This window comes from Phalangium opilio, unplaced genomic scaffold (assembly GCF_054372755.1).
Source record: "Phalangium opilio isolate 3A_F unplaced genomic scaffold, DU_Popi_V2 ptg000230l_1, whole genome shotgun sequence".
Classification (NCBI taxonomy): domain Eukaryota; kingdom Metazoa; phylum Arthropoda; class Arachnida; order Opiliones; family Phalangiidae; genus Phalangium; species Phalangium opilio.
The window spans coordinates 657844-684063 of record NW_028324221.1 but is presented as its reverse complement, the minus strand read 5'-3'; the positions used below and the strand labels follow the sequence as shown (position 1 = coordinate 684063).

Here is a 26220-nt window from a genome sequence, read left to right as displayed (position 1 = left end):
ATGTCGATTTAACTAAAATAAACGGAATTAGCCGTGCTGTTACAGGGGGAATTCGGGTTTGAACCAAGGACCTCTCGATCTGCAGTCGAATGCTCTACCACTGAGCTATTCCCCCTTGTTCATAGCCGTAATGTCGATTTAACTAAAATAAACGGAATGATCCGTGCTTTTACATTGGGAACTTGGGTTTGAACCAAGGACCTCTCGGTCTGCAGTCGAATGCTCTACCACTGAGCTAGTCCACCTTGTTCAAAACCGTAATGTCGATTTAACCAAAATAAACGAAATGATCCGTGCTGTTACAGGGGGAACTCGGGTTTGACCCAAGGACCTCTCGAACTGCAGTCGAATGCTCTACCACTGAGCTATTCCCCCTTGTTCAAGGCCCCAAAGTCGATTTAACTAAAATAAACGGAATGATCCGTGCTGATACAGGGGGAACTTGGGTTTGAACCAAGGATCTCTCGATCTGCAGTTGAATGCTCTACCACTGAGCTATTCCCCCTTTTTCAGAACCGTAATGTCGATTTAACAAAAATAAACGGAATGATCCGTGCTGTTACAGGGGGAACTCGGGTTTGAACCAAGGACCTCTCGATTTGCAGTCGAATGCTCTACCACTGAGCTATTCCCCCTTGTTCAAGGCCGTTATGTCGATTTAACTAAAATAAACGGAATGAAACGTGCTGTTACAGGGGGAACTTGGGTTTGAACCAAGGACCTCTCGATCTGCAGTCGAACGCTCTACCACTGAGCTATTCCCCCTGTTTCAGAACCGTAATGTCGATTTAACTAAAATAAACGGAATGATCCGTGCGTTTACAGGGGGAACATGGGTTTGAACCAAGGACCTCTCGATCTGCAGTCGAACGCTCTACCACTGAGCTATTCCCCCTTTTTCAGAACCGTAATGTCGATTTAACTAAAATAAACGGAATGATCCGTGCTGTTACAGGGGGAACTCGGGTTTGAACCAAGGACTTCTCGATCTGCAGTCGAATGCTCTACCACTGAGCTATTCCCCCTTGTTCAAGGCCCCAAAGTCGATTTAACTAAAATAAACGGAATGATCCGTGCTGATACAGGGGGAACTTGGGTTTGAACCAAGGACCTCTCGATCTGCAGTCGAACGCTCTACCACTGAGCTATTCCCTCTTTTTCAGAACCGTAATGTCGATTTAACTAAAATAAACGGAATGATCCGTGCTGTTACAGGGGGAACTCGGGTTTGAACCAAGGACCTCTCGATCTGCAGTCGAATGCTCTACCACTTAGCTATTCCCTTTTGTACAGAGCCGTAATGTCGATTTAACTAAAATAAACGGAATGATCCGTGCTGTTACAGGGGGGACTCGCGTTTGAACGAAGGACCTCTCGATCTGCAGTCGAATGCTCAACCACTGAGCTATTCCCCCTTGTTCAAGGCCGTTATGTCGATTTAACTAAAATAAACGGAATTAGCCGTGCTGTTACAGGGGGAATTCGGGTTTGAACCAAGGACCTCTCGATCTGCAGTCGAATGCTCTACCACTGAGCTATTCCCCCTTGTTCATAGCCGTAATGTCGATTTAACTAAAATAAACGGAATGATCCGTGCTTTTACATTGGGAACTTGGGTTTGAACCAAGGACCTCTCGGTCTGCAGTCGAATGCTCTACCACTGAGCTAGTCCACCTTGTTCAAAACCGTAATGTCGATTTAACCAAAATAAACGAAATGATCCGTGCTGTTACAGGGGGAACTCGGGTTTGACCCAAGGACCTCTCGAACTGCAGTCGAATGCTCTACCACTGAGCTATTCCCCCTTGTTCAAGGCCCCAAAGTCGATTTAACTAAAATAAACGGAATGATCCGTGCTGATACAGGGGGAACTTGGGTTTGAACCAAGGATCTCTCGATCTGCAGTCGAATGCTCTACCACTGAGCTATTCCCCCTTTTTCAGAACCGTAATGTCGATTTAACAAAAATAAACGGAATGATCCGTGCTGTTACAGGGGGAACTCGGGTTTGAACCAAGGACCTCTCGATTTGCAGTCGAATGCTCTACCACTGAGCTATTCCCCCTTGTTCAAGGCCGTTATGTCGATTTAACTAAAATAAACGGAATGAAACGTGCTGTTACAGGGGGAACTTGGGTTTGAACCAAGGACCTCTCGATCTGCAGTCGAACGCTCTACCACTGAGCTATTCCCCCTTTTTCAGAACCGTAATGTCGATTTAACTAAAATAAACGGAATGATCCGTGCGTTTACAGGGGGAACATGGGTTTGAACCAAGGACCTCTCGATCTGCAGTCGAACGCTCTACCACTGAGCTATTCCCCCTTTTTCAGAACCGTAATGTCGATTTAACTAAAATAAACGGAATGATCCGTGCTGTTACAGGGGGAACTCGGGTTTGAACCAAGGACTTCTCGATCTGCAGTCGAATGCTCTACCACTGAGCTATTCCCCCTTGTTCAAGGCCCCAAAGTCGATTTAACTAAAATAAACGGAATGATCCGTGCTGATACAGGGGGAACTTGGGTTTGAACCAAGGACCTCTCGATCTGCAGTCGAATGCTCTACCACTGAGCTATTCCCCCTTTTTCAGAACCGTAATGTCGATTTAACAAAAATAAACGGAATGATCCGTGCTGTTACAGGGGGAACTCGGGTTTGAACCAAGGACCTCTCGATTTGCAGTCGAATGCTCTACCACTGAGCTATTCCCCCTTGTTCAAGGCCGTTATGTCGATTTAACTAAAATAAACTGAATGAAACGTGCTGTTACAGGGGGAACTTGGGTTTGAACCAAGGACCTCTCGTTCTGCAGTCGAACGCTCTACCACTGAGCTACTCCCCCTTTTTCAGAACCGTAATGTCGATTTAACTAAAATAAACGGAATGATCCGTGCGTTTACAGGGGGAACATGGGTTTGAACCAAGGACCTCTCGATCTGCAGTCGAACGCTCTACCACTGAGCTATTCCCTCTTTTTCAGAACCGTAATGTCGATTTAACTAAAATAAACGGAATGATCCGTGCTGTTACAGGGGGAACTCGGGTTTGAACCAAGGACCTCTCGATCTGCAGTCGAATGCTCTACCACTTAGCTATTCCCTTTTGTACAGAGCCGTAATGTCGATTTAACTAAAATAAACGGAATGATCCGTGCTGTTACAGGGGGGACTCGCGTTTGAACGAAGGACCTCTTGATCTGCAGTCGAATGCTCAACCACTGAGCTATTCCCCCTTGTTCAAGGCCGTTATGTCGATTTAACTAAAATAAACGGAATTAGCCGTGCTGTTACAGGGGGAATTCGGGTTTGAACCAAGGACCTCTCGATCTGCAGTCGAATGCTCTACCACTGAGCTATTCCCCCTTGTTCAAGGCCCCAAAGTCGATTTAACTAAAATAAACGGAATGATCCGTGCTGATACAGGGGGAACATGGGTTTGAACCAAGGACCTCTCGATCTGCAGTCGAACGCTCTACCACTGAGCTATTCCCCCTTTTTCAGAACCGTAATGTCGATTTAACAAAAATAAACGGAATGATCCGTGCTGTTACAGGGGGAACTCGGGTTTGAACCAAGGACCTCTCGATTTGCAGTCGAATGCTCTACCACTGAGCTATTCCCCCTTGTTCAAGGCCGTTATGTCGATTTAACTAAAATAAACGGAATGAAACGTGCTGTTACAGGGGGAACTTGGGTTTGAACCAAGGACCTCTCGATCTGCAGTCGAACGCTCTACCACTGAGCTATTCCCCCTTTTTCAGAACCGTAATGTCGATTTAACTAAAATAAACGGAATGATCCGTGCGTTTACAGGGGGAACTCGGGTTTGAACCAAGGACTTCTCGATCTGCAGTCGAATGCTCTACCACTTAGCTATTCCCCCTTATTCGTAACCGTAATGTCGATTTAACTAAAATAAACGGAATGATCCGTGCTGTTACAGGGGGAACTCGCGTTTCAACGAAGGACCTCTCGATTTGCAGTCGAATGCTCTACCACTGAGCTATTCCCCCTTGTTCAAGGCCGTTATGTCGATTTAACTAAAATAAACGGAATTAACCGTGCTGTTACAGGGAGAACTCGGGCTTGAACCAAGGACCTCTCGATCTGCAGTCGAATGCTCTACCACTGAGCTATTCCCCCTTGTTCTTAACCGTAATGTCGATTTAACTAAAATAAACGGAACGATCCGTGCTGTTACAGGGGGAACTCAGGTTTGAACCAAGGACCTCTCGATCTGCAGTCGAATGCTCTACCACTTAGCTATTCCCTTTTGTTCAGAGCCGTAATGTCGATTTAACTAAAATAAACGGAATGATCCGTGCTGTTACAGGGGGAACTCGGGTTTGAACCAAGGACTTCTCGATCTGCAGTCGAATGCTCTACCACTTAGCTATTCCCCCTTATTCGTAACCGTAATGTCGATTTAACTAAAATAAACGGAATGATCCGTGCTGTTACAGGGGGAACTCGCGTTTCAACGAAGGACCTCTCGATCTGCAGTCGAATGCTCTACCACTGAGCTATTCCCCCTTGTTCAAGGCCGTTATGTCGATTTAACTAAAATAAACGGAATTAACCGTGCTGTTACAGGGAGAACTCGGGCTTGAACCAAGGACCTCTCGATCTGCAGTCGAATGCTCTACCACTGAGCTATTCCCCCTTGTTCTTAACCGTAATGTCGATTTAACTAAAATAAACGGAATGATCCGTGCTGTTACAGGGGGAACTCTGGTTTGAACCAAGGACCTCTCGATCTGCAGTCGAATGCTCTACCACTTAGCTATTCCCTTCTGTACAGAGCCGTAATGTCGATTTAACTAAAATAAACGGAATGATCCGTGCTGTTACAGGGGGAACTCGCGTTTGAACGAAGGACCTCTCGATCTGCAGTCGAATGCTCAACCACTGAGCTATTCCCCCTTGTTCAAGGCCGTTATGTCGATTTAACTAAAATAAACGGAATTAGCCGTGCTGTTACAGGGGTAATTCGGGTTTGAACCAAGGACCTCTCGATCTGCAGTCGAATGCTCTACCACTGAGCTATTCCCCCTTGTTCATAGCCGTAATGTCGATTTAACTAAAATAAACGGAATGATCCGTGCTTTTACATTGGGAACTTGGGTTTGAACCAAGGACCTCTCGGTCTGCAGTCGAATGCTCTACCACTGAGCTAGTCCACCTTGTTCAAAACCGTAATGTCGATTTAACCAAAATAAACGAAATGATCCGTGCTGTTACAAGGGGAACTCGGGTTTGAACCAAGCACCTCTCGATCTGCAGTCGAATGCTCTACCACTTAGCTATTCCCTTTTGTTCAGAGCCGTAATGTCGATTTAACTAAAATAAACGGAATGATCCGTGCTGTTACAGGGGGAACTCGGGTTTGAACCAAGGACTTCTCGATCTGCAGTCGAATGCTCTACCACTTAGCTATTCCCCCTTATTCGTAACCGTAATGTCGATTTAACTAAAATAAACGGAATGATCCGTGCTGTTACAGGGGGAACTCGCGTTTCAACGAAGGACCTCTCGATTTGCAGTCGAATGCTCTACCACTGAGCTATTCCCCCTTGTTCAAGGCCGTTATGTCGATTTAACTAAAATAAACGGAATTAACCGTGCTGTTACAGGGAGAACTCGGGCTTGAACCAAGGACCTCTCGATCTGCAGTCGAATGCTCTACCACTGAGCTATTCCCCCTTGTTCTTAACCGTAATGTCGATTTAACTAAAATAAACGGAACGATCCGTGCTGTTACAGGGGGAACTCAGGTTTGAACCAAGGACCTCTCGATCTGCAGTCGAATGCTCTACCACTTAGCTATTCCCTTTTGTTCAGAGCCGTAATGTCGATTTAACTAAAATAAACGGAATGATCCGTGCTGTTACAGGGGGAACTCGGGTTTGAACCAAGGACTTCTCGATCTGCAGTCGAATGCTCTACCACTTAGCTATTCCCCCTTATTCGTAACCGTAATGTCGATTTAACTAAAATAAACGGAATGATCCGTGCTGTTACAGGGGGAACTCGCGTTTCAACGAAGGACCTCTCGATCTGCAGTCGAATGCTCTACCACTGAGCTATTCCCCCTTGTTCAAGGCCGTTATGTCGATTTAACTAAAATAAACGGAATTAACCGTGCTGTTACAGGGAGAACTCGGGCTTGAACCAAGGACCTCTCGATCTGCAGTCGAATGCTCTACCACTGAGCTATTCCCCCTTGTTCTTAACCGTAATGTCGATTTAACTAAAATAAACGGAATGATCCGTGCTGTTACAGGGGGAACTCGGGTTTGAACCAAGGACCTCTCGATCTGCAGTCGAATGCTCTACCACTTAGCTATTCCCTTTTGTACAGAGCCGTAATGTCGATTTAACTAAAATAAACGGAATGATCCGTGCTGTTACAGGGGGAACTCGCGTTTGAACGAAGGACCTCTCGATCTGCAGTCGAATGCTCAACCACTGAGCTATTCCCCCTTGTTCAAGGCCGTTATGTCGATTTAACTAAAATAAACGGAATTAGCCGTGCTGTTACAGGGGTAATTCGGGTTTGAACCAAGGACCTCTCGATCTGCAGTCGAATGCTCTACCACTGAGCTATTCCCCCTTGTTCATAGCCGTAATGTCGATTTAACTAAAATAAACGGAATGATCCGTGCTTTTACATTGGGAACTTGGGTTTGAACCAAGGACCTCTCGGTCTGCAGTCGAATGCTCTACCACTGAGCTAGTCCACCTTGTTCAAAACCGTAATGTCGATTTAACCAAAATAAACAAAATGATCCGTGCTGTTACAAGGGGAACTCGGGTTTGAACCAAGCACCTCTCGATCTGCAGTCGAATGCTCTACCACTGAGCTATTCCCCCTTGTTCATAGCCGTAATGTCGATTTAACTAAAATAAACGGAATGATCCGTGCTTTTACATTGGGAACTTGGGTTTGAACCAAGGACCTCTCGGTCTGCAGTCGAATGCTCTACCACTGAGCTAGTCCACCTTGTTCAAAACCGTAATGTCGATTTAACCAAAATAAACGAAATGATCCGTGCTGTTACAGGGGGAACTCGGGTTTGACCCAAGGACCTCTCGATCTGCAGTCGAATGCTCTACCACTGAGCTATTCCCCCTTGTTCAAGGCCCCAAAGTCGATTTAACTAAAATAAACGGAATGATCCGTGCTGTTACAGGGGGAACTCGGGTTTGAACCAAGGACCTCTCGATCTGCAGTCGAATGCTCTACCACTTAGCTATTCCCTTTTGTTCAGAGCCGTAATGTCGATTTAACTAAAATAAACGGAATGATCCGTGCTGTTACAGGGGGAACTCGGGTTTGAACCAAGGACTTCTCGATCTGCAGTCGAATGCTCTACCACTTAGCTATTCCCCCTTATTCGTAACCGTAATGTCGATTTAACTAAAATAAACGGAATGATCCGTGCTGTTACAGGGGGAACTCGCGTTTCAACGAAGGACCTCTCGATCTGCAGTCGAATGCTCTACCACTGAGCTATTCCCCCTTGTTCAAGGCCGTTATGTCGATTTAACTAAAATAAACGGAATTAACCGTGCTGTTACAGGGAGAACTCGGGCTTGAACCAAGGACCTCTCGATCTGCAGTCGAATGCTCTACCACTGAGCTATTCCCCCTTGTTCTTAACCGTAATGTCGATTTAACTAAAATAAACGGAATGATCCGTGCTGTTACAGGGGGAACTCGGGTTTGAACCAAGGACCTCTCGATCTGCAGTCGAATGCTCTACCACTTAGCTATTCCCTTTTGTACAGAGCCGTAATGTCGATTTAACTAAAATAAACGGAATGATCCGTGCTGTTACAGGGGGAACTCGCGTTTGAACGAAGGACCTCTCGATCTGCAGTCGAATGCTCAACCACTGAGCTATTCCCCCTTGTTCAAGGCCGTTATGTCGATTTAACTAAAATAAACGGAATTAGCCGTGCTGTTACAGGGGTAATTCGGGTTTGAACCAAGGACCTCTCGATCTGCAGTCGAATGCTCTACCACTGAGCTATTCCCCCTTGTTCATAGCCGTAATGTCGATTTAACTAAAATAAACGGAATGATCCGTGCTTTTACATTGGGAACTTGGGTTTGAACCAAGGACCTCTCGGTCTGCAGTCGAATGCTCTACCACTGAGCTAGTCCACCTTGTTCAAAACCGTAATGTCGATTTAACCAAAATAAACGAAATGATCCGTGCTGTTACAAGGGGAACTCGGGTTTGAACCAAGCACCTCTCGATCTGCAGTCGAATGCTCTACCACTTAGCTATTCCCTTTTGTTCAGAGCCGTAATGTCGATTTAACTAAAATAAACGGAATGATCCGTGCTGTTACAGGGGGAACTCGGGTTTGAACCAAGGACTTCTCGATCTGCAGTCGAATGCTCTACCACTTAGCTATTCCCCCTTATTCGTAACCGTAATGTCGATTTAACTAAAATAAACGGAATGATCCGTGCTGTTACAGGGGGAACTCGCGTTTCAACGAAGGACCTCTCGATCTGCAGTCGAATGCTCTACCACTGAGCTATTCCCCCTTGTTCAAGGCCGTTATGTCGATTTAACTAAAATAAACGGAATTAACCGTGCTGTTACAGGGAGAACTCGGGCTTGAACCAAGGACCTCTCGATCTGCAGTCGAATGCTCTACCACTGAGCTATTCCCCCTTGTTCTTAACCGTAATGTCGATTTAACTAAAATAAACGGAATGATCCGTGCTGTTACAGGGGGAACTCGGGTTTGAACCTAGGACCTCTCGATCTGCAGTCGAATGCTCTACCACTTAGCTATTCCCCCTTATTCAAGGCCGTAATGTCGATTTAACTAAAATAAACGGAATGATCCGTGCTGTTACAGGGGGAACTCGCGTTTGAACGAAGGACCTCTCGATCTGCAGTCGAATGCTCAACCACTGAGCTATTCCCCCTTGTTCAAGGCCGTTATGTCGATTTAACTAAAATAAACGGAATTAGCCGTGCTGTTACAGGGGGAATTCTGGTTTGAACCAAGGACCTCTCGATCTGCAGTCGAATGCTCTACCACTGAGCTATTCCCCCTTGTTCATAGCCGTAATGTCGATTTAACTAAAATAAACGGAATGATCCGTGCTTTTACATTGGGAACTTGGGTTTGAACCAAGGACCTCTCGGTCTGCAGTCGAATGCTCTACCACTGAGCTAGTCCACCTTGTTCAAAACCGTAATGTCGATTTAACCAAAATAAACGAAATGATCCGTGCTGTTACAGGGGGAACTCGGGTTTGACCCAAGGACCTCTCGATCTGCAGTCGAATGCTCTACCACTGAGCTATTCCCCCTTGTTCAAGGCCCCAAAGTCGATTTAACTAAAATAAACGGAATGATCCGTGCTGATACAGGGGGAACTTGGGTTTGAACCAAGGACCTCTCGATCTGCAGTCGAATGCTCTACCACTGAGCTATTCCCCCTTTTTCAGAACCGTAATGTCGATTTAACAAAAATAAACGGAATGATCCGTGCTGTAACAGGGGGAACTCGGGTTTGAACCAAGGACCTCTCGATTTGCAGTCGAATGCTCTACCACTGAGCTATTCCCCCTTGTTCAAGGCCGTTATGTCGATTTAACTAAAATAAACGGAATGAAACGTGCTGTTACAGGGGGAACTTGGGTTTGAACCAAGGACCTCTCGATCTGCAGTCGAACGCTCTACCACTGAGCTATTCCCCCTTTTTCAGAACCGTAATGTCGATTTAACTAAAATAAACGGAATTATCCGTGCGTTTACAGGGGGAACACGGGTTTGAACCAAGGACCTCTCGATCTGCAGTCGAACGCTCTACCACTGAGCTATTCCCCCTTTTTCAGAACCGTAATGTCGATTTAACTAAAATAAACGGAATGATCCGTGCTGTTACAGGGGGAACTCGCGTTTCAACGAAGGACCTCTCGATCTGCAGTCGAATGCTCTACCACTGAGCTATTCCCCCTTGTTCAAGGCCGTTATGTCGATTTAACTAAAATAAACGGAATTAACCGTGCTGTTACAGGGAGAACTCGGGCTTGAACCAAGGACCTCTCGATCTGCAGTCGAATGCTCTACCACTGAGCTATTCCCCCTTGTTCTTAACCGTAATGTCGATTTAACTAAAATAAACGGAATGATCCGTGCTGTTACAGGGGGAACTAATAATAATAATAATAATAATCTAAGCTTGGTCTATGAAGGGATTTCCACACTAAGCCTGTGGCTTGTTTACAGGTGGGTCGCTTTACAATGCATAGAGGGGTGGTGGCTAGCCCCTATGCCACAGCTAACCTACAGCGCCCTATACTAACTATTACCGTTAACCTCTGCAAATTTTGATGGAAAGGAGAAACCGGGTTAGACCGCGGAGGAAAACTCCTTTTAACAAGCGGGGAGAGAACTTGCAAACTCTACGCAGAAGGATTAGTTCCCAGATTTTCACCCGGTGCCACAGTCCGGGATCGAACCCGGGATCCTCTTGCTGCGAGGCGAAAGCGCTAGCCGCTACGCCACCCCACCTTCATAGACCAAGCTTAGATTATTATTATTATTATTATTATTATTTTGCATTAATTTAGCAGAGCGTGGTTTCGATCCACGGACCTCTGGGTTATGGGCCCAGCACGCTTCCACTGCGCCACTCTGCTTACATGATCATTGTATGAATAAACTAACTGATATCAAAATAGCAAGTGCTATTTTGCATTAATTTAGCAGAGCGTGGTTTCGATCCACGGACCTCTGGGTTATGGGCGCAGCAGGCTTCCACTGCGCCACTCTGCTTACATGATGATTGTATGAACAAACTAACATATATCAAAATAGCAAGTGCTATTTTGCATTAATTTAGCAGAGCGTGGTTTCGATCCACGGACCTCTGGGTTATGAACCTAGCAGGCTTCCACTGCGCCACTCTGCTTACATGACCATTGTATGAACAAACTAACTTATATCAAAATAGCTGTGGCTATTTTGCATTAAATTAGCAGAGCGTAGTTTCGATCCACGGACCTCTGGGTTATGGGCCCAGCACGCTTCCACTGCGCCACTCTGCTTACATGCTCATTGTATGAACAAACTAACTTATATCAAAATAGCTGTGGCTATTTTGCATTAAATTAGCAGAGCGTAGTTTCGATCCATGGACCTCTGGGTTATGGGCCCAGCACGCTTCCACTGCGCCACTCTTCTTACATGATCATTGTATGAACAAACTAACTTATACCAAAATAGCAAGTGCTATTTTGCATTAATTTAGCAGAGCGCGGTTTCGATCCACGGACCTCAGGGTTATGGGCCCAGCACGCTTCCACTGCGCCACTCTGCTTACTTGACCATTGTATGAACAAACTAACATATATCAAAATAGCAAGTGCTATTTTGCGTTAATTTAGCAGAGCGTAGTTTCGATCCACGGACCTCTGGGTTATGGGCCCAGCACGCTTCCACTTCTCCACTCTGCTTACATGATCAATGTATGAATAAACTAACATATATCAAAATAGCAAGTGCTATTTTGCATTAATTTAGCAGAGCGTAGTTTCGATCCACGGACCTCTGGGTTACGGGCCCAGCAGGTTTCCACTGCGCCACTCAGCTTACATGATCATTGTATGAACAAACTAACATATATCAAAATAGCAAGTGCTATTTTGCATTAATTTAGCAGAGCGTGGTTTCGATCCACGGAACTCTGGGTTATGGGCCTGCACGCTTCCACTGCGCCACTCTGCTTACATGACCATTGTATGAAAAAACTAACTTATATCAAAATAGCTGGGGCTATTTTGCATTAAATTAGCAGAGCGTGGTTTCGATCCACGGACCTCTGGGTTATGGGCCCAGCACGCTTCCACTGCTCCACTCTGCTTACATGATCATTGTATGAATAAACTAACTGATATCAAAATAGCACGTGCTATTTTGCATTAATTTAGCAAAGCGTGGTTTCGATCCACGGACCCCTGGGTTATGGGCCCAGCACGCTTCCACTGCGCCACTCTGCTTACATGATCATTGTATGAATAAACTAACTGATATCAAAATAGCAAGTGCTATTTTGCATTAATTTAGCAGAGCGTAGTTTCGATCCACGGACCTCTGGGTTACGGGCCCAGCAGGTTTCCACTGCGCCACTCTGCTTACATGATCATTGTATGAACAAACTAACATATATCAAAATAGCAAGTGCTATTTTGCATTAATTTAGAAGAGCGTGGTTTCGATCCACGGAACTCTGGGTTATGGGCCTGCACGCTTCCACTGCGCCACTCTGCTTACATGACCATTGTATGAAAAAACTAACTTATATCAAAATAGCTGGGGCTATTTTGCATTAAATTAGCAGAGCGTGGTTTTGATCCACGGACCTCTGGGTTATGGGCCCAGCACGCTTCCACTGCGCCACTCTGCTTACATGATCATTGTATGAATAAACTAACTGATATCAAAATAGCAAGTGCTATTTTGCATTAATTTAGCAGAGCGTAGTTTCGATCCACGGACCTCTGGGTTATGGGCCCAGCACGCTTCCACTGCGCCACTCTGCTTACTTGACCATTGTATGAACAAACTAAAATACTTGCTATTTTGCATTAATTTAGCAGAGCATGGTTTCGACCTACGGACCTCTGGGTTCTGGGCCCATCACGCTTCCACTGCGCCACTTTGCTTACATGATCATTGTATGAACAAACTAACTTATATCAAAATAGCTGGGGCTATTTTGCATTAAATTAGCAGAGCGTAGTTTCGATATACGGACCTCTGGGTTATGGGCCCAGCACGCTTCCACTGCGCCACTCTTCTTACATGATCATTGTATGAACAAACTAACTTATATCAAAATAGCAAGTGCTATTTTGCATTAATTTAGCAGAGCGTGGTTTCGATCCACGGACCTCAGGGTTATGGGCCCAGCACGCTTCCACTGCTCCACTCTGCTTACACTATCATTGTATGAATAAACTAACATATATCAAAAAAGCAAGTGCTATTTTGCATTAATTTAGCAGAGCGTAGTTTCGATCCACGGACCTGTGGGTTACGGGCCCAGCAGGTTTCCACTGCGCCACTCTGCTTACATGATCATTGTATGAACAAACTAACATATATCAAAATAGCAAGTGCTATTTTGCATTAATTTAGAAGAGCGTTGTTTAGATCCACGGAACTCTGGGTTATGGGCCCAGCACGCTTCCACTGCTCCACTCTGCTTACATGACCATTGTATGAACAAACTAACATATATCAAAATAGCAAGTGCTATTTTGCATTAAATTAGCAGAGCGTAGTTTCGATCCACGGACCTGTGGGTTATGGGCCCAGCACGCTTCCACTGCGCCACTCTTCTTACATGATCATTGTATGAACAAACTAACTTATATCAAAATAGCAAGTGCTATTTTGCATTAATTTAGCAGAGCGTGGTTTCGATCCACGGACCTCAGGGTTAAGGGCCCAGCACGCTTCCACTACGCCACTCTGCTTACTTGACCATTGTATGAACAAACTAACATATATCAAAATAGCATGTGCTATTTTGCATTAATTTAGCAGAGCATGGTTTCGACCTACGGACCTCTGGGTTATGGGCCTGCACGCTTCCACTGCGCCACTCTGCTTACATGACCATTGTATGAAAAAACTAACTTATATCAAAATAGCTGGGGCTATTTTGCATTAAAATAGCAGAGCGTGGTTTTGATCCACGGACCTCTGGGTTATGGGCCCAGCACGCTTCCACTGCGCCACTCTGCTTACATGATCATTGTATGAATAAACTAACAGATATCAAAATAGCAAGTGCTATTTTGCATTAATTTAGCAGAGCGTGGTTTCGATCCACGGACCTCTGGGTTATGGGCCCAGCACGCTTCCACTGCTCCACTCTGCTTACATGATCATTGTATGAATAAACTAACATATATCAAAATAGCAAGTGCTATTTTGCATTAATTTAGCAGAGCGTAGTTTCGATCCACGGACCTCTGAGTTACGGGCCTGCACGCTTCCACTGCGCCACTCTGCTTACATGACCATTGTATGAAAAAACTAACTTATATCAAAATAGCTGGGGCTATTTTGCAGTAAACTAGCAGAGCGTGGTTTCGAACCACGGACCTCTGGGTTATGGGCCCAGCACGCTTCCACTGCGCCACTCTGCTTACATGATCATTGTATGAACAAACTAACTTATATCAAAATAGCTGGGGCTATTTTGCATTAAATTAGCAGAGCGTGGTTTCGATCCACGGACCTCAGGGTTAAGGGCCCAGCACGCTTCCACTACGCCACTCTGCTTACTTGACCATTGTATGAACAAACTAACTTATATCAAAATAGCTGGGGCTATTTTGCATTAAATTAGCAGAGCGTGGTTTTGATCCACGGACCTCTGGGTTATGGGCCCAGCACGCTTCCACTGCGCCACTCTGCTTACATGATCATTGTATGAATAAACTAACAGATATCAAAATAGCAAGTGCTATTTTGCATTAATTTAGCAGAGCGTGGTTTCGATCCACGGACCTCTGGGTTATGGGCCCAACACGCTTCCACTGCTCCACTCTGCTTACATGATCATTGTATGAATAAACTAACATATATCAAAATAGCAAGTGCTATTTTGCATTAATTTAGCAGAGCGTAGTTTCGATCCACGGACCTCTGAGTTACGGGCCCAGCAGGCTTCCACTGCGCCACTCTGCTTACATGATCATTGTATGAACAAACTAACATATATCAAAATAGCAAGTGCTATTTTGCATTAATTTAGCAGAGCGTGGTTTCGATCCACGGAACTCTGGGTTATGGGCCTGCACGCTTCCACTGCGCCACTCTGCTTACATGACCATTGTATGAAAAAACTAACTTATATCAAAATAGCTGGGGCTATTTTGCAGTAAACTAGCAGAGCGTGGTTTCGAACCACGGACCTCTGGGTTATGGGCCCAGCACGCTTCCACTGCGCCACTCTGCTTACATGATCATTGTATGAACAAACTAACTTATATCAAAATAGCTGGGGCTATTTTGCATTAAATTAGCAGAGCGTAGTTTCGATCCACGGACCTCTGGGTTATGGGCCCAGAACGCTTCCACTGCGCCACTCTTCTTACATGATCATTGTATGAACAAACTAACTTATATCAAAATAGCAAGTGCTATTTTGCATTAATTTAGCAGAGCGTGGTTTCGATCCACGGACCTCAGGGTTATGGGCCCAGCACGCTTCCACTGCTCCACTCTGCTTACATGATCATTGTATGAATAAACTAACATATATCAAAAAAGCAAGTGCTATTTTGCATTAATTTAGCAGAGCGTAGTTTCGATCCACGGACCTGTGGGTTACGGGCCCAGCAGGTTTCCACTGCGCCACTCTGCTTGCATGATCATTGTATGAACAAACTAACATATATCAAAATAGCAAGTGCTATTTTGCATTAATTTAGAAGAGCGTGGTTTCGATCCACGGAACTCTGGGTTATGGGCCTGCACGCTTCCACTGCGCCACTCTGCTTACATGACCATTGTATGAAAAAACTAACTTATATCAAAATAGCTGGGGCTATTTTGCATTAAATTAGCAGAGCGTGGTTTTGATCCACGGACCTCTGGGTTATGGGCCCAGCACGCTTCCACTGCGCCACTCTGCTTACATGATCATTGTATGAATAAACTAACTGATATCAAAATAGCAAGTGCTATTTTGCATTAATTTAGCAGAGCGTAGTTTCGATCCACGGACCTCTGAGTTATGGGCCCAGCACGCTTCCACTACGCCACTCTGCTTACTTGACCATTGTATGAACAAACTAACATATATCAAAATAGCATGTGCTATTTTGCATTAATTTAGCAGAGCATGGTTTCGACCCACGGACCTCTGGGTTATGGGCCTGCACGCTTCCACTGCGCCACTCTGCTTACATGACCATTGTATGAAAAAACTAACTTATATCAAAATAGCTGGGGCTATTTTGCATTAAATTAGCAGAGCGTGGTTTTGATCCACGGACCTCTGGGTTATGGGCCCAGCACGCTTCCACTGCGCCACTCTGCTTACATGATCATTGTATGAATAAACTAACTGTATCAAAATAGCAAGTGCTATTTTGCATTAATTTAGCAGAGCGTGGTTTCGATCCACGGACCTCTGGGTTATGGGCCCAGCACGCTTCCACTGCTCCACTCTGCTTACATGACCATTGTATGAAAAAACTAACTTATATCAAAATAGCTGGGGCTATTTTGCAGTAAACTAGCAGAGCGTGGTTTCGAACCACGGACCTCTGGGTTATGGGCCCAGCACGCTTCCACTGCGCCACTCTGCTTACATGACCATTGTATGAAAAAACTAACTTATATCAAAATAGCTGGGGCTATTTTGCATTAAATTAGCAGAGCGTGGTTTTGATCCACGGACCTCTGGGTTATGGGCCCAGCACGCTTCCACTGCGCCACTCTGCTTACATGATCATTGTATGAATAAACTAACTGTATCAAAATAGCAAGTGCTATTTTGCATTAATTTAGCAGAGCGTGGTTTCGAACCACGGACCTCTGGGTTATGGGCCCAGCACGCTTCCACTGCGCCACTCTGCTTACATGATCATTGTATGAACAAACTAACTTATATCAAAATAGCTGGGGCTATTTTGCATTAAATTAGCAGAGCGTAGTTTCGATCCACGGACCTCTGGGTTATGGGCCCAGCACGTTTCCACTGCTCCACTCTGCTTACTTGACCATTGTATGAACAAACTAACATATATCAAAATAGCATGTGCTATTTTGCATTAATTTAGCAGAGCATGGTTTCGACCTACGGACCTCTGGGTTATGGGCCTGCACGCTTCCACTGCGCCACTCTGCTTACATGACCATTGTATGAAAAAACTAACTTATATCAAAATAGCTAGGGCTATTTTGCATTAAATTAGCAGAGCGTGGTTTTGATCCACGGACCTCTGGGTTATGGGCCCAGCACGCTTCCACTGCGCCACTCTGCTTACATGATCATTGTATGAACAAACTAACTTATATCAAAATAGCAAGTGCTATTTTGCATTAATTTAGCAGAGCGTGGTTTCGATCCACGGACCTCAGGGTTATGGGCCCAGCACGCTTCCACTGCTCCACTCTGCTTACATGATCATTGTATGAATAAACTAACATATATCAAAATAGCAAGTGCTATTTTGCATTAATTTAGCAGAGCGTAGTTTCGATCCACGGACCTCTGAGTTACGGGCCCAGCAGGCTTCCACTGCGCCACTCTGCTTACATGATCATTGTATGAACAAACTAACATATATCAAAATAGCAAGTGCTATTTTGCATTAATTTAGCAGAGCGTGGTTTCGATCCACGGAACTCTGGGTTATGGGCCTGCACGCTTCCACTGCGCCACTCTGCTTACATGACCATTGTATGAAAAAACTAACTTATATCAAAATAGCTGGGGCTATTTTGCAGTAAACTAGCAGAGCGTGGTTTCGAACCACGGACCTCTGGGTTATGGGCCCAGCACGCTTCCACTGCGCCACTCTGCTTACATGATCATTGTATGAACAAACTAACTTATATCAAAATAGCTGGGGCTATTTTGCATTAAATTAGCAGAGCGTAGTTTCGATCCACGGACCTCTGGGTTATGGGCCCAGAACGCTTCCACTGCGCCACTCTTCTTACATGATCATTGTATGAACAAACTAACTTATATCAAAATAGCAAGTGCTATTTTGCATTAATTTAGCAGAGCGTAGTTTCGATCCACGGACCTGTTGGTTACGGGCCCAGCAGGTTTCCACTGCGCCACTCTGCTTACATGATCATTGTATGAACAAACTAACATATATCAAAATAGCAGGTGCTATTTTGCATTAATTTAGAAGAGCGTGGTTTCGATCCACGGAACTCTGGGTTATGGGCCTGCACGCTTCCACTGCGCCACTCTGCTTACATGACCATTGTATGAAAAAACTAACTTATATCAAAATAGCTGGGGCTTTTTTGCATTAAATTAGCAGAGCGTGGTTTTGATCCACGGACCTCTGGGTTATGGGCCCAGCACGCTTCCACTGCGCCACTCTGCTTACATGATCATTGTATGAATAAACTAACTGATATCAAAATAGCAAGTGCTATTTTGCATTAATTTAGCAGAGCGTAGTTTCGATCCACGGACCTCTGGGTTATGGGCCCAGCACGCTTCCACTGCGCCACTCTGCTTACTTGACCATTGCATGAACAAACTAACATACATCAAAATAGCAAGTGCTATTTTGCATTAATTTAGCAGAGCGTAGTTTCGATCCACGGACCTCTGGGTTACGGGCCCAGCAGGTTTCCACTGCGCCACTCTGCTTACATGATCATTGTATGAACAAACTAACATATATCAAAATAGCAAGTGCTATTTTGCATTAATTTAGCAGAGCGTAGTTTCGATCCACGGACCTCTGGGTTACGGGCCCAGCAGGTTTCCACTGCGCCACTCTGCTTACATGATCATTGTATGAACAAACTAACATATATCAAAATAGCAAGTGCTATTTTGCATTAATTTAGCAGAGCGATGTTTCGATCCACGGACCTAAGGGTTATGGGCCCAGCACGCTTCCACTGCGCCACTCTGCTTACTTGACCACTGTATGAACAAACTAACATATATCAAAATAGCAAGTGCTATTTTGCATTAATTTAGCAGAGCGTAGTTTCGATCCACGGACCTCTGGGTTATGGGCCCAGCACGCTTCCACTGCTCCACTCTGCTTACATGATCATTGTATGAATAAACTAACATATATCAAAATAGCAAGTGCTATTTTGCATTAATTTAGCAGAGCGTAGTTTCGATCCACGGACCTCTGGGTTACGGGCCCAGCAGGTTTCCACTGCGCCACTCTGCTTACATGATCATTGTATGAACAAACTAACATATATCAAAATAGCAAGTGCTATTTTGTATTAATTTAGCAGAGCGCGGTTTCGATCCACGGAACTCTGGGTTATGGGCCTGCACGCTTCCACTGCGCCACTCTGCTTACATGATCATTGTATGAACAAACTAACTTATATCAAAATAGCAAGTGCTATTTTGCATTAATTTAGCAGAGCGTGGTTTCGATCCACGGACCTCAGGGTTAAGGGCCCAGCACGCTTCCACTGCGCCACTCTGCTTACTTGACCATTGTATGAACAAACTAACATATATCAAAATAGCAAGTGCTATTTTGCATTAATTTAGCAGAGCATGGTTTCGACCTACGGACCTCTGGGTTATGGGCCCATCACGCTTCCACTGCGCCACTCTGCTTACATGATCATTGTATGAACAAACTAACTTATATCAAAATAGCTGGGGCTATTTTGCATTAAATTAGCAGAGCGTCGTTTCGATCCACGGACCTCTGGGTTATGGGCCCAGCACGCTTCCACTGCGCCACAACTCTTACACGATCATTGTATGAACAAACTAACTTATATCAAAATAGCAAGTGCTATTTTGCATTAATTTAGCAGAGCGATGTTTCGATCCACGGACCTCAGGGTTATGGGCCCAGCACGCTTCCACTGCGCCAATCTGCTTATTTGACCATTGTATGAACAAACTAACATACATCAAAATAGCAAGTGCTATTTTGCATTAATTTAGCAGAGCGTAGTTTCGATCCACGGACCTCTGGGTTATGGGCCCAGCACGCTTCCACTGCTCCACTCTTCTTACATGATCATAGTATGAATAAACTAACATATATCAAAATAGCAAGTGCTATTTTGCATTAATATAGCAGAGCGTAGTTTCGATCCACGGACCTCTGGGTTACGGGCCCAGCAGGTTTCCACTGCGCCACTCTGCTTACATGATCATTGTATGAACAAACTAACATATATCAAAATAGCAAGTGCTATTTTGCCTTAATTTAGCAGAGCGCGGTTTCGATCCACGGAACTCTGGGTTATGGGCCCAGCACGCTTCCACTGCGCCACTCTGCTTACATGACCATTGTATGAAAAAACTAACTTATATCAAAATAGCTGGGGCTATTTTGCATTAAATTAGCAGAGCGTGGTTTCGATCCACGGACCTCTGGGTTATGGGCCCAGCACGCTTCCACTGCGCCACTCTGCTTACTTGACCATTGTATGAAAAAACTAACTTATAGCAAAATAGCTGGGGCTATTTGCATTAAACTAGCAGAGCGTGGTTTCGAACCACGGACCTCTGGGTTATGGGCCCAGCACGCTTCCACTGCGCCACTCTGCTTACATGATCATTGTATGAACAAACTAACTTATATTGAAATAGCTGGGGCTATTTTGCATTAAATTAGCAGAGCGTAGTTTCGATCCACGGACCTCTGGGTTATGGGCCCAGCACGTTTCCACTTCTCCACTCTGCTTACATGATCATTGTATGAATAAACTAACTGATATCAAAATAGTAAGTGCTATTTTGCATTAATTTAGCAGAGCGTGGATTCGATCCACGGACCTCTGGGTTATGGGCCCAGCACGCTTCCACGGCTCCACTCTGCTTACATGATCTTTGTATGAACAAACTAACATATATCAAAATAGCTGGGGCTATTTTGCATTAAATTAGCAGAGCGTGGTTTCGATCCACAGAACTCTGGGTTATGGGCCAAGCAGGCTTCCACTGCGCCACTCTGCTTACATGATCATTGTATGAACATACTATCATATATAAAAAATAGCAAGTGCTATTTTGCATTAATTTAGCAGAGCGTGGTTTCGATCCACGGACCTCTGGGTTATGGGCCCAGCACGCTTCCACTGCTCCACTCTGCTTACATGATCTTTGTATGAACAAACTAACATATATCAAAATAGCAAGTGCTATTTTGCATTAATTTAGCAGAGCGTGGTTTCGATCCACGGACCTCTGGGTTATGGGCCCATCACGCTTCCACTGCGCCACTCTGCTTACATGATCATTGTATGAACAAACTAACTTATATCAAAATAGCTGGGGCTATTTTGCATTAAATTAGCAGAGCGTCGTTTCGATCCACGGACCTCTGGGTTATGGGCCCAGCACGCTTCCACTGCGCCACTCTGCTTACATGACCATTGTATGAAAAAACTAACTTATATCAAAATAGCTGGGGCTATTTTGCATTAAATTAGCAGAGCGTGGTTTCGATCCACGGACCTCTGGGTTATGGGCCCAGCACGCTTCCACTGCGCCACTCTGCTTACTTGACCATTGTATGAAAAAACTAACTTATAGCAAAATAGCTGGGGCTATTTGCATTAAACTAGCAGAGCGTGGTTTCGAACCACGGACCTCTGGGTTATGGGCCCAGCAGGCTTCCACTGCGCCACTCTGCTTACATGATCATTTTATGAAGAAACTAACTTATATCAAAATAGCTGGGGCTATTTTGCATTAAATTAGCAGAGCGTAGTTTCGATCCACGGACCTCTGGGTTATGGGCCCAGCAGGCTTCCACTGCGCCACTCTGCTTACATAATCATTTTATGAACAAACTAACTTATATCAAAATAGCTGGGGCTATTTTGCATTAATTTAGCAGAGCGTGGTTTCGATCCACGGAACTCTGGGTTATGGGCCCAGCACGCTCCCACTGCGCCACTCTGCTTACTTGACCATTGTATGAATAAACTAACATATATCAAAGTAGCAAGTGCTATTTTGCATTAATTTAGCAGAGCGTAGTTTCGATCCACGGACCTCTGGGTTATGGGCCCAGCACGCTTCCACGGCTCCACTCTGCTTACATGATCTTTGTATGAACAAACTAACATATATCAAAATAGCTGGGGCTATTTTGCATTAAATTAGCAGAGCGTGGTTTCGATCCACGGAACTCTGGGTTATGGGCCAAGCAGGCTTCCACTGCGCCACTCACCTCACATGACCATTGTATGAAAAAACTAACTTATATCAAAATAGCTGGGGCTATTTTGCATTAAATTAGCAGAGCGTGGTTTCGATTCACGGACCTCTTTGTTATGGGCCCAGCACGCTTCCACTGCGCCACTCTGCTTACATGATCATTGTATGAACATACTATCATATATAAAAAATAGCAAGTGCTATTTTGCATTAATTTAGCAGAGCGTGGTTTCGATCCACGGACCTCTGGGTTATGGGCCCAGCACGCTTCCACTGCTCCACTCTGCTTACATGATCTTTGTATGAACAAACTAACATATATCAAAATAGCAAGTGCTATTTTGCATTAATTTAGCAGAGCGTGGTTTCGATCCACGGACCTCTGGGTTATGGGCCAAGCAGGCTTCCACTGCGCCACTTTGCTTACATGATCTTTGTATGAACAAACTAACAGATATCAAAATAGCAAGTGCTATTTTGCATTTATTTATCAGTGCGTGGTTTCGACCCACGGACCTCTGCGTTATGAACCTAGCAGGCTTCCACTGCGCCACTCTGCTTTCATGATCATTGTATGAATAAACTAACTGATATCAAAATAGCAAGTGCTATTTTGCATTAATTTAGCAGAGCGTAGTTTCGATCCACGGACCTCTGCGTTATGGGCCCAGCACGCTTCCACTGCGCCACTCTGCTTACATGATCATTGTATGAACAAACTAACATATATCAAAATAGCAAGTGCTATTTTGCATTAATTTAGCAGAGCATGGTTTCGACCTACGGACCTCTGGGTTATAGGCCCATCACGCTTCCACTGCGCCACTCTGCTTACATGATCATTGTATGAACAAACTAACTTATATCAAAATAACTGGGGCTATTTTGCATTAATTTAGCAGAGCGTGGTTTCGATCCACGGACCTCTGGGTTATGGGCCCAGCACGCTTCCGCTGCGCCACTCTTCTTACATTACAATTGTATGAACAAACTATCATATATAAAAAATAGCAAGTGCTATTTTGCATTAATTTAGCAGAGCGTGGTTTCGATCCACGGACCTCTGGGTTATGGGCCCAGCACGCTTCCACTGCGCCACTCTCTTACATTATCATTGTATGAACAAACTATCATATATAAAAAATAGCAAGTGCTATTTTGCATTCATTTATCAGAGCGTGGTTTCGATCCACGGACCTCTGGGTTATGGGCCCAGCAGGCTTCCACTGCGCCACTCTGCTTACATGATCATTTTATGAAGAAACTAACTTATATCAAAATAGCTGGGGCTATTTTGCATTAAATTAGCAGAGCGTAGTTTCGATCCACGGACCTCTGGGTTATGGGCCCAGCAGGCTTCCACTGCGCCACTCTGCTTACATAATCATTTTATGAACAAACTAACTTATATCAAAATAGCTGGGGCTATTTTGCATTAATTTAGCAGAGCGTGGTTTCGATCCACGGAACTCTGGGTTATGGGCCCAGCACGCTCCCACTGCGCCACTCTGCTTACTTGACCATTGTATGAATAAACTAACATATATCAAAGTAGCAAGTGCTATTTTGCATTAATTTAGCAGAGCGTAGTTTCGATCCACGGACCTCTGGGTTACGGGCCCAGCAGGCTTCCACTGCGCCACTCTGCTTACATGACCATTGTATGAAAAAACTAACTTATATCAAAATAGCTGGGGCTATTTTGCATTAAATTAGCAGAGCGTGGTTTCGATCCACGGACCTCTGGGTTATGGGCCCAGCACGCTTTCACTGCGCCACTCTGCTTACATGGCCATTGTATGAAAAAACTAACTTATATCAAAATAGCTGGGGCTATTTTGCATTAAATTAGCAGAGCGTGGTTTCGATCCACGGACCTCTGGGTTATGGGCCCAGCACGCTTCCACTGCGCCACTCTGCTTACATGATCATTGTATGAATAAACTAACTGATATCAAAATAGCAAGTGCTATTTTGCATTAATTTAGCAGAGCGTGGTTTCGATCCACGGACCTCTGGGTTATGAACGTAGCAGGCTTCCACTGCGCCACTCTGCTTACATGATCATTGTATGAACAAACTAACTTATATCAAAATAGCTGGGGCTATTTTGCATTAAATTAGCAGAGCGTGGTTTCGATCCACGGACCTCTGGGTTATGGGCGCAGCAGGCTTCCACTGCGCCACTCTGCTTACACGATCATTGTATGAACAAACTAACATATATCAAAATAGCAAGTGCTATTTTGCATTAATTTTGCAGAGCGTGGTTTCGATCCACGGACCTCTGGGTTATGAACGTAGCAGGCTTCCACTGCGCCACTCTGCTTACATGATCATTGTATGAACAAACTAACATATATCAAAATAGCAAGTGCTATTTTGCATTAATTTTGCAGAGCGTGGTTTCGATCCACGGACCTCTGGGTTATGGGCCTGCACGCTTCCACTGCGCCACCCTGCTTACATGACCATTGTATGAAAAAACTAACTTATATCAAAATAGCTGGGGCTATTTTGCATTAAATTAGCAGAGCGTGGTTTCGATCCACGGACCTCTGGGTTATGGGCCCAGCACGCTTCCACTGTTCCACTCTGCTTACATGATCATTGTATGAATAAACTAACTGATATCAAAATAGCAAGTGCTATATTGCATTAACTTAGCAGAGCGTAGTTTCGATCCACGGACCTCTGGGTTATGGGTCCAGCACGCTTCCACTGCTCCACTCTGCTTACATGATCATTGTATGAATAAACTAACTGATATCAAAATAGCAAGTGCTATTTTGCATTAATTTAGCAGAGCGTGGTTTCGATCCACGGACCTCTGGGTTATGGGCCCAGCACGCTTCCACTGCGCCACTCTTCTTACATTATCATTGTATGAACAAACTATCATATATAAAAAATAGCAAGTGCTATTTTGCATTAATTTTGCAGAGCGTGGTTTCGATCCACGGACCTCTGGGTTATGGGCCTGCACGCTTCCACTGCGCCACCCTGCTTACATGACCATTGTATGAAAAAACTAACTTATATCAAAATAGCTGGGGCTATTTTGCATTAAATTAGCAGAGCGTGGTTTCGATCCACGGACCTCTGGGTTATGGGCCCAGCACGCTTCCACTGTTCCACTCTGCTTACATGATCATTGTATGAATAAACTAACTGATATCAAAATAGCAAGTGCTATATTGCATTAACTTAGCAGAGCGTAGTTTCGATCCACGGACCTCTGGGTTATGGGTCCAGCACGCTTCCACTGCTCCACTCTGCTTACATGATCATTGTATGAATAAACTAACTGATATCAAAATAGCAAGTGCTATTTTGCATTAATTTAGCAGAGCGAAGTTTCGATCCACGGCCCTCTGGGTTATGGGCCCAGCACGCTTCCACTGCGCCACTCTGCTTACTTGACCATTGTATGAACAAACTAACATATATCAAAATAGCAAGTGCTATTTTGCATTAATTTAGCAGAGCATTGGTTTCGACCTACGGACCTCTGGGTTATTAGCCCATCACGCTTCCACTGCGCATGATCATTGTATGAACAAACTAACTTATATCAAAATAGCTGGGGCTATTTTGCCTTAATTTAGCAGAGCGTGGTTTCGATCCACGGACCTCTGGGTTATGGGCCCAGCACGCTTCCACCGCGCCACTCTTCTTACATTATCATTGTATGAACAAACTATCATATATAAAAAATAGCAAGTGCTATTTTGCATTATTTTAGCAGAGCGTGGTTTCGATCCACGGACCTCTGGGTTATGGGTCCAGCACGCTTCCACTGCGCCACTCTGCTTACATGATAATTGTATGAACAAACTAACATATATCAAAATAGCAAGTGCTATTTTGCATTCATTTACCAGACCGTGGTTTCGATCCACGGACCTCTGGGTTATGGGCCCAGCACGCTTCCACTGCGCCACTCTGCTTACTTGACCATTGTATGAACAAACTAACATATATCAAAATAGCAAGTGCTATTTTGCATTAATTTACAGAGCATGGTTTCGACCTACGGACCTCTGGGTTATTAGCCCATCACGCTTCCACTGCGCCACTCTGCTTACATGATCATTGTATGAACAAACTAACTTATATCAAAATAGCTGAGGCTATTTTGCATTAATTTAGCAGAGCGTGGTTTCGATCCACGGACCTCTGGGTTATGGGCCCAGCACGCTTCCACTGCGCCACTCTTCTTACATTATCATTGTATGAACAAACTATCATATATAAAAAATAGCAAGTGCTATTTTGCATTAATTTAGCAGAG

General features: G+C 44.6%; 32 non-coding genes across 32 annotated transcripts; all 32 read right to left on the bottom strand.

Moving 5' to 3' along the window:
• Positions 1 to 563: 563 nt before the first annotated feature.
• TRNAC-GCA (transfer RNA cysteine (anticodon GCA)) lies at positions 564 to 635 on the bottom strand. The gene has a single exon. It is a non-coding gene; the product is annotated as a tRNA-Cys (tRNA).
• Positions 636 to 693: 58 nt separating this feature from the next.
• On the bottom strand, positions 694 to 765 carry TRNAC-GCA (transfer RNA cysteine (anticodon GCA)). The gene has a single exon. It is a non-coding gene; the product is annotated as a tRNA-Cys (tRNA).
• A 58-nt stretch (positions 766 to 823) lies between these two features.
• TRNAC-GCA (transfer RNA cysteine (anticodon GCA)) lies at positions 824 to 895 on the bottom strand. The gene has a single exon. It is a non-coding gene; the product is annotated as a tRNA-Cys (tRNA).
• Positions 896 to 953: 58 nt separating this feature from the next.
• Positions 954 to 1025, bottom strand: TRNAC-GCA (transfer RNA cysteine (anticodon GCA)). Its single transcript has one exon. It is a non-coding gene; the product is annotated as a tRNA-Cys (tRNA).
• An 838-nt stretch (positions 1026 to 1863) lies between these two features.
• TRNAC-GCA (transfer RNA cysteine (anticodon GCA)) lies at positions 1864 to 1935 on the bottom strand. The gene has a single exon. It is a non-coding gene; the product is annotated as a tRNA-Cys (tRNA).
• A 58-nt stretch (positions 1936 to 1993) lies between these two features.
• Positions 1994 to 2065, bottom strand: TRNAC-GCA (transfer RNA cysteine (anticodon GCA)). The gene has a single exon. It is a non-coding gene; the product is annotated as a tRNA-Cys (tRNA).
• Positions 2066 to 2123: 58 nt separating this feature from the next.
• Positions 2124 to 2195, bottom strand: TRNAC-GCA (transfer RNA cysteine (anticodon GCA)). Its single transcript has one exon. It is a non-coding gene; the product is annotated as a tRNA-Cys (tRNA).
• A 58-nt stretch (positions 2196 to 2253) lies between these two features.
• TRNAC-GCA (transfer RNA cysteine (anticodon GCA)) lies at positions 2254 to 2325 on the bottom strand. The gene has a single exon. It is a non-coding gene; the product is annotated as a tRNA-Cys (tRNA).
• A 58-nt stretch (positions 2326 to 2383) lies between these two features.
• TRNAC-GCA (transfer RNA cysteine (anticodon GCA)) lies at positions 2384 to 2455 on the bottom strand. Its single transcript has one exon. It is a non-coding gene; the product is annotated as a tRNA-Cys (tRNA).
• A 58-nt stretch (positions 2456 to 2513) lies between these two features.
• Positions 2514 to 2585, bottom strand: TRNAC-GCA (transfer RNA cysteine (anticodon GCA)). Its single transcript has one exon. It is a non-coding gene; the product is annotated as a tRNA-Cys (tRNA).
• A 58-nt stretch (positions 2586 to 2643) lies between these two features.
• On the bottom strand, positions 2644 to 2715 carry TRNAC-GCA (transfer RNA cysteine (anticodon GCA)). Its single transcript has one exon. It is a non-coding gene; the product is annotated as a tRNA-Cys (tRNA).
• A 708-nt stretch (positions 2716 to 3423) lies between these two features.
• TRNAC-GCA (transfer RNA cysteine (anticodon GCA)) lies at positions 3424 to 3495 on the bottom strand. Its single transcript has one exon. It is a non-coding gene; the product is annotated as a tRNA-Cys (tRNA).
• A 58-nt stretch (positions 3496 to 3553) lies between these two features.
• Positions 3554 to 3625, bottom strand: TRNAC-GCA (transfer RNA cysteine (anticodon GCA)). Its single transcript has one exon. It is a non-coding gene; the product is annotated as a tRNA-Cys (tRNA).
• A 58-nt stretch (positions 3626 to 3683) lies between these two features.
• TRNAC-GCA (transfer RNA cysteine (anticodon GCA)) lies at positions 3684 to 3755 on the bottom strand. Its single transcript has one exon. It is a non-coding gene; the product is annotated as a tRNA-Cys (tRNA).
• A 318-nt stretch (positions 3756 to 4073) lies between these two features.
• Positions 4074 to 4145, bottom strand: TRNAC-GCA (transfer RNA cysteine (anticodon GCA)). Its single transcript has one exon. It is a non-coding gene; the product is annotated as a tRNA-Cys (tRNA).
• Positions 4146 to 4593: 448 nt separating this feature from the next.
• On the bottom strand, positions 4594 to 4665 carry TRNAC-GCA (transfer RNA cysteine (anticodon GCA)). The gene has a single exon. It is a non-coding gene; the product is annotated as a tRNA-Cys (tRNA).
• Positions 4666 to 5633: 968 nt separating this feature from the next.
• On the bottom strand, positions 5634 to 5705 carry TRNAC-GCA (transfer RNA cysteine (anticodon GCA)). The gene has a single exon. It is a non-coding gene; the product is annotated as a tRNA-Cys (tRNA).
• A 448-nt stretch (positions 5706 to 6153) lies between these two features.
• TRNAC-GCA (transfer RNA cysteine (anticodon GCA)) lies at positions 6154 to 6225 on the bottom strand. Its single transcript has one exon. It is a non-coding gene; the product is annotated as a tRNA-Cys (tRNA).
• A 1358-nt stretch (positions 6226 to 7583) lies between these two features.
• Positions 7584 to 7655, bottom strand: TRNAC-GCA (transfer RNA cysteine (anticodon GCA)). The gene has a single exon. It is a non-coding gene; the product is annotated as a tRNA-Cys (tRNA).
• Positions 7656 to 8623: 968 nt separating this feature from the next.
• On the bottom strand, positions 8624 to 8695 carry TRNAC-GCA (transfer RNA cysteine (anticodon GCA)). Its single transcript has one exon. It is a non-coding gene; the product is annotated as a tRNA-Cys (tRNA).
• A 708-nt stretch (positions 8696 to 9403) lies between these two features.
• Positions 9404 to 9475, bottom strand: TRNAC-GCA (transfer RNA cysteine (anticodon GCA)). The gene has a single exon. It is a non-coding gene; the product is annotated as a tRNA-Cys (tRNA).
• Positions 9476 to 9533: 58 nt separating this feature from the next.
• Positions 9534 to 9605, bottom strand: TRNAC-GCA (transfer RNA cysteine (anticodon GCA)). Its single transcript has one exon. It is a non-coding gene; the product is annotated as a tRNA-Cys (tRNA).
• Positions 9606 to 9663: 58 nt separating this feature from the next.
• Positions 9664 to 9735, bottom strand: TRNAC-GCA (transfer RNA cysteine (anticodon GCA)). Its single transcript has one exon. It is a non-coding gene; the product is annotated as a tRNA-Cys (tRNA).
• Positions 9736 to 9793: 58 nt separating this feature from the next.
• On the bottom strand, positions 9794 to 9865 carry TRNAC-GCA (transfer RNA cysteine (anticodon GCA)). The gene has a single exon. It is a non-coding gene; the product is annotated as a tRNA-Cys (tRNA).
• Positions 9866 to 10053: 188 nt separating this feature from the next.
• TRNAC-GCA (transfer RNA cysteine (anticodon GCA)) lies at positions 10054 to 10125 on the bottom strand. Its single transcript has one exon. It is a non-coding gene; the product is annotated as a tRNA-Cys (tRNA).
• A 4002-nt stretch (positions 10126 to 14127) lies between these two features.
• On the bottom strand, positions 14128 to 14199 carry TRNAM-CAU (transfer RNA methionine (anticodon CAU)). The gene has a single exon. It is a non-coding gene; the product is annotated as a tRNA-Met (tRNA).
• Positions 14200 to 14942: 743 nt separating this feature from the next.
• On the bottom strand, positions 14943 to 15014 carry TRNAM-CAU (transfer RNA methionine (anticodon CAU)). Its single transcript has one exon. It is a non-coding gene; the product is annotated as a tRNA-Met (tRNA).
• A 1285-nt stretch (positions 15015 to 16299) lies between these two features.
• Positions 16300 to 16371, bottom strand: TRNAM-CAU (transfer RNA methionine (anticodon CAU)). The gene has a single exon. It is a non-coding gene; the product is annotated as a tRNA-Met (tRNA).
• A 199-nt stretch (positions 16372 to 16570) lies between these two features.
• On the bottom strand, positions 16571 to 16642 carry TRNAM-CAU (transfer RNA methionine (anticodon CAU)). Its single transcript has one exon. It is a non-coding gene; the product is annotated as a tRNA-Met (tRNA).
• Positions 16643 to 17520: 878 nt separating this feature from the next.
• On the bottom strand, positions 17521 to 17592 carry TRNAM-CAU (transfer RNA methionine (anticodon CAU)). Its single transcript has one exon. It is a non-coding gene; the product is annotated as a tRNA-Met (tRNA).
• Positions 17593 to 19150: 1558 nt separating this feature from the next.
• On the bottom strand, positions 19151 to 19222 carry TRNAK-CUU (transfer RNA lysine (anticodon CUU)). The gene has a single exon. It is a non-coding gene; the product is annotated as a tRNA-Lys (tRNA).
• Positions 19223 to 20237: 1015 nt separating this feature from the next.
• TRNAM-CAU (transfer RNA methionine (anticodon CAU)) lies at positions 20238 to 20309 on the bottom strand. Its single transcript has one exon. It is a non-coding gene; the product is annotated as a tRNA-Met (tRNA).
• Positions 20310 to 26220: the final 5911 nt, after the last annotated feature.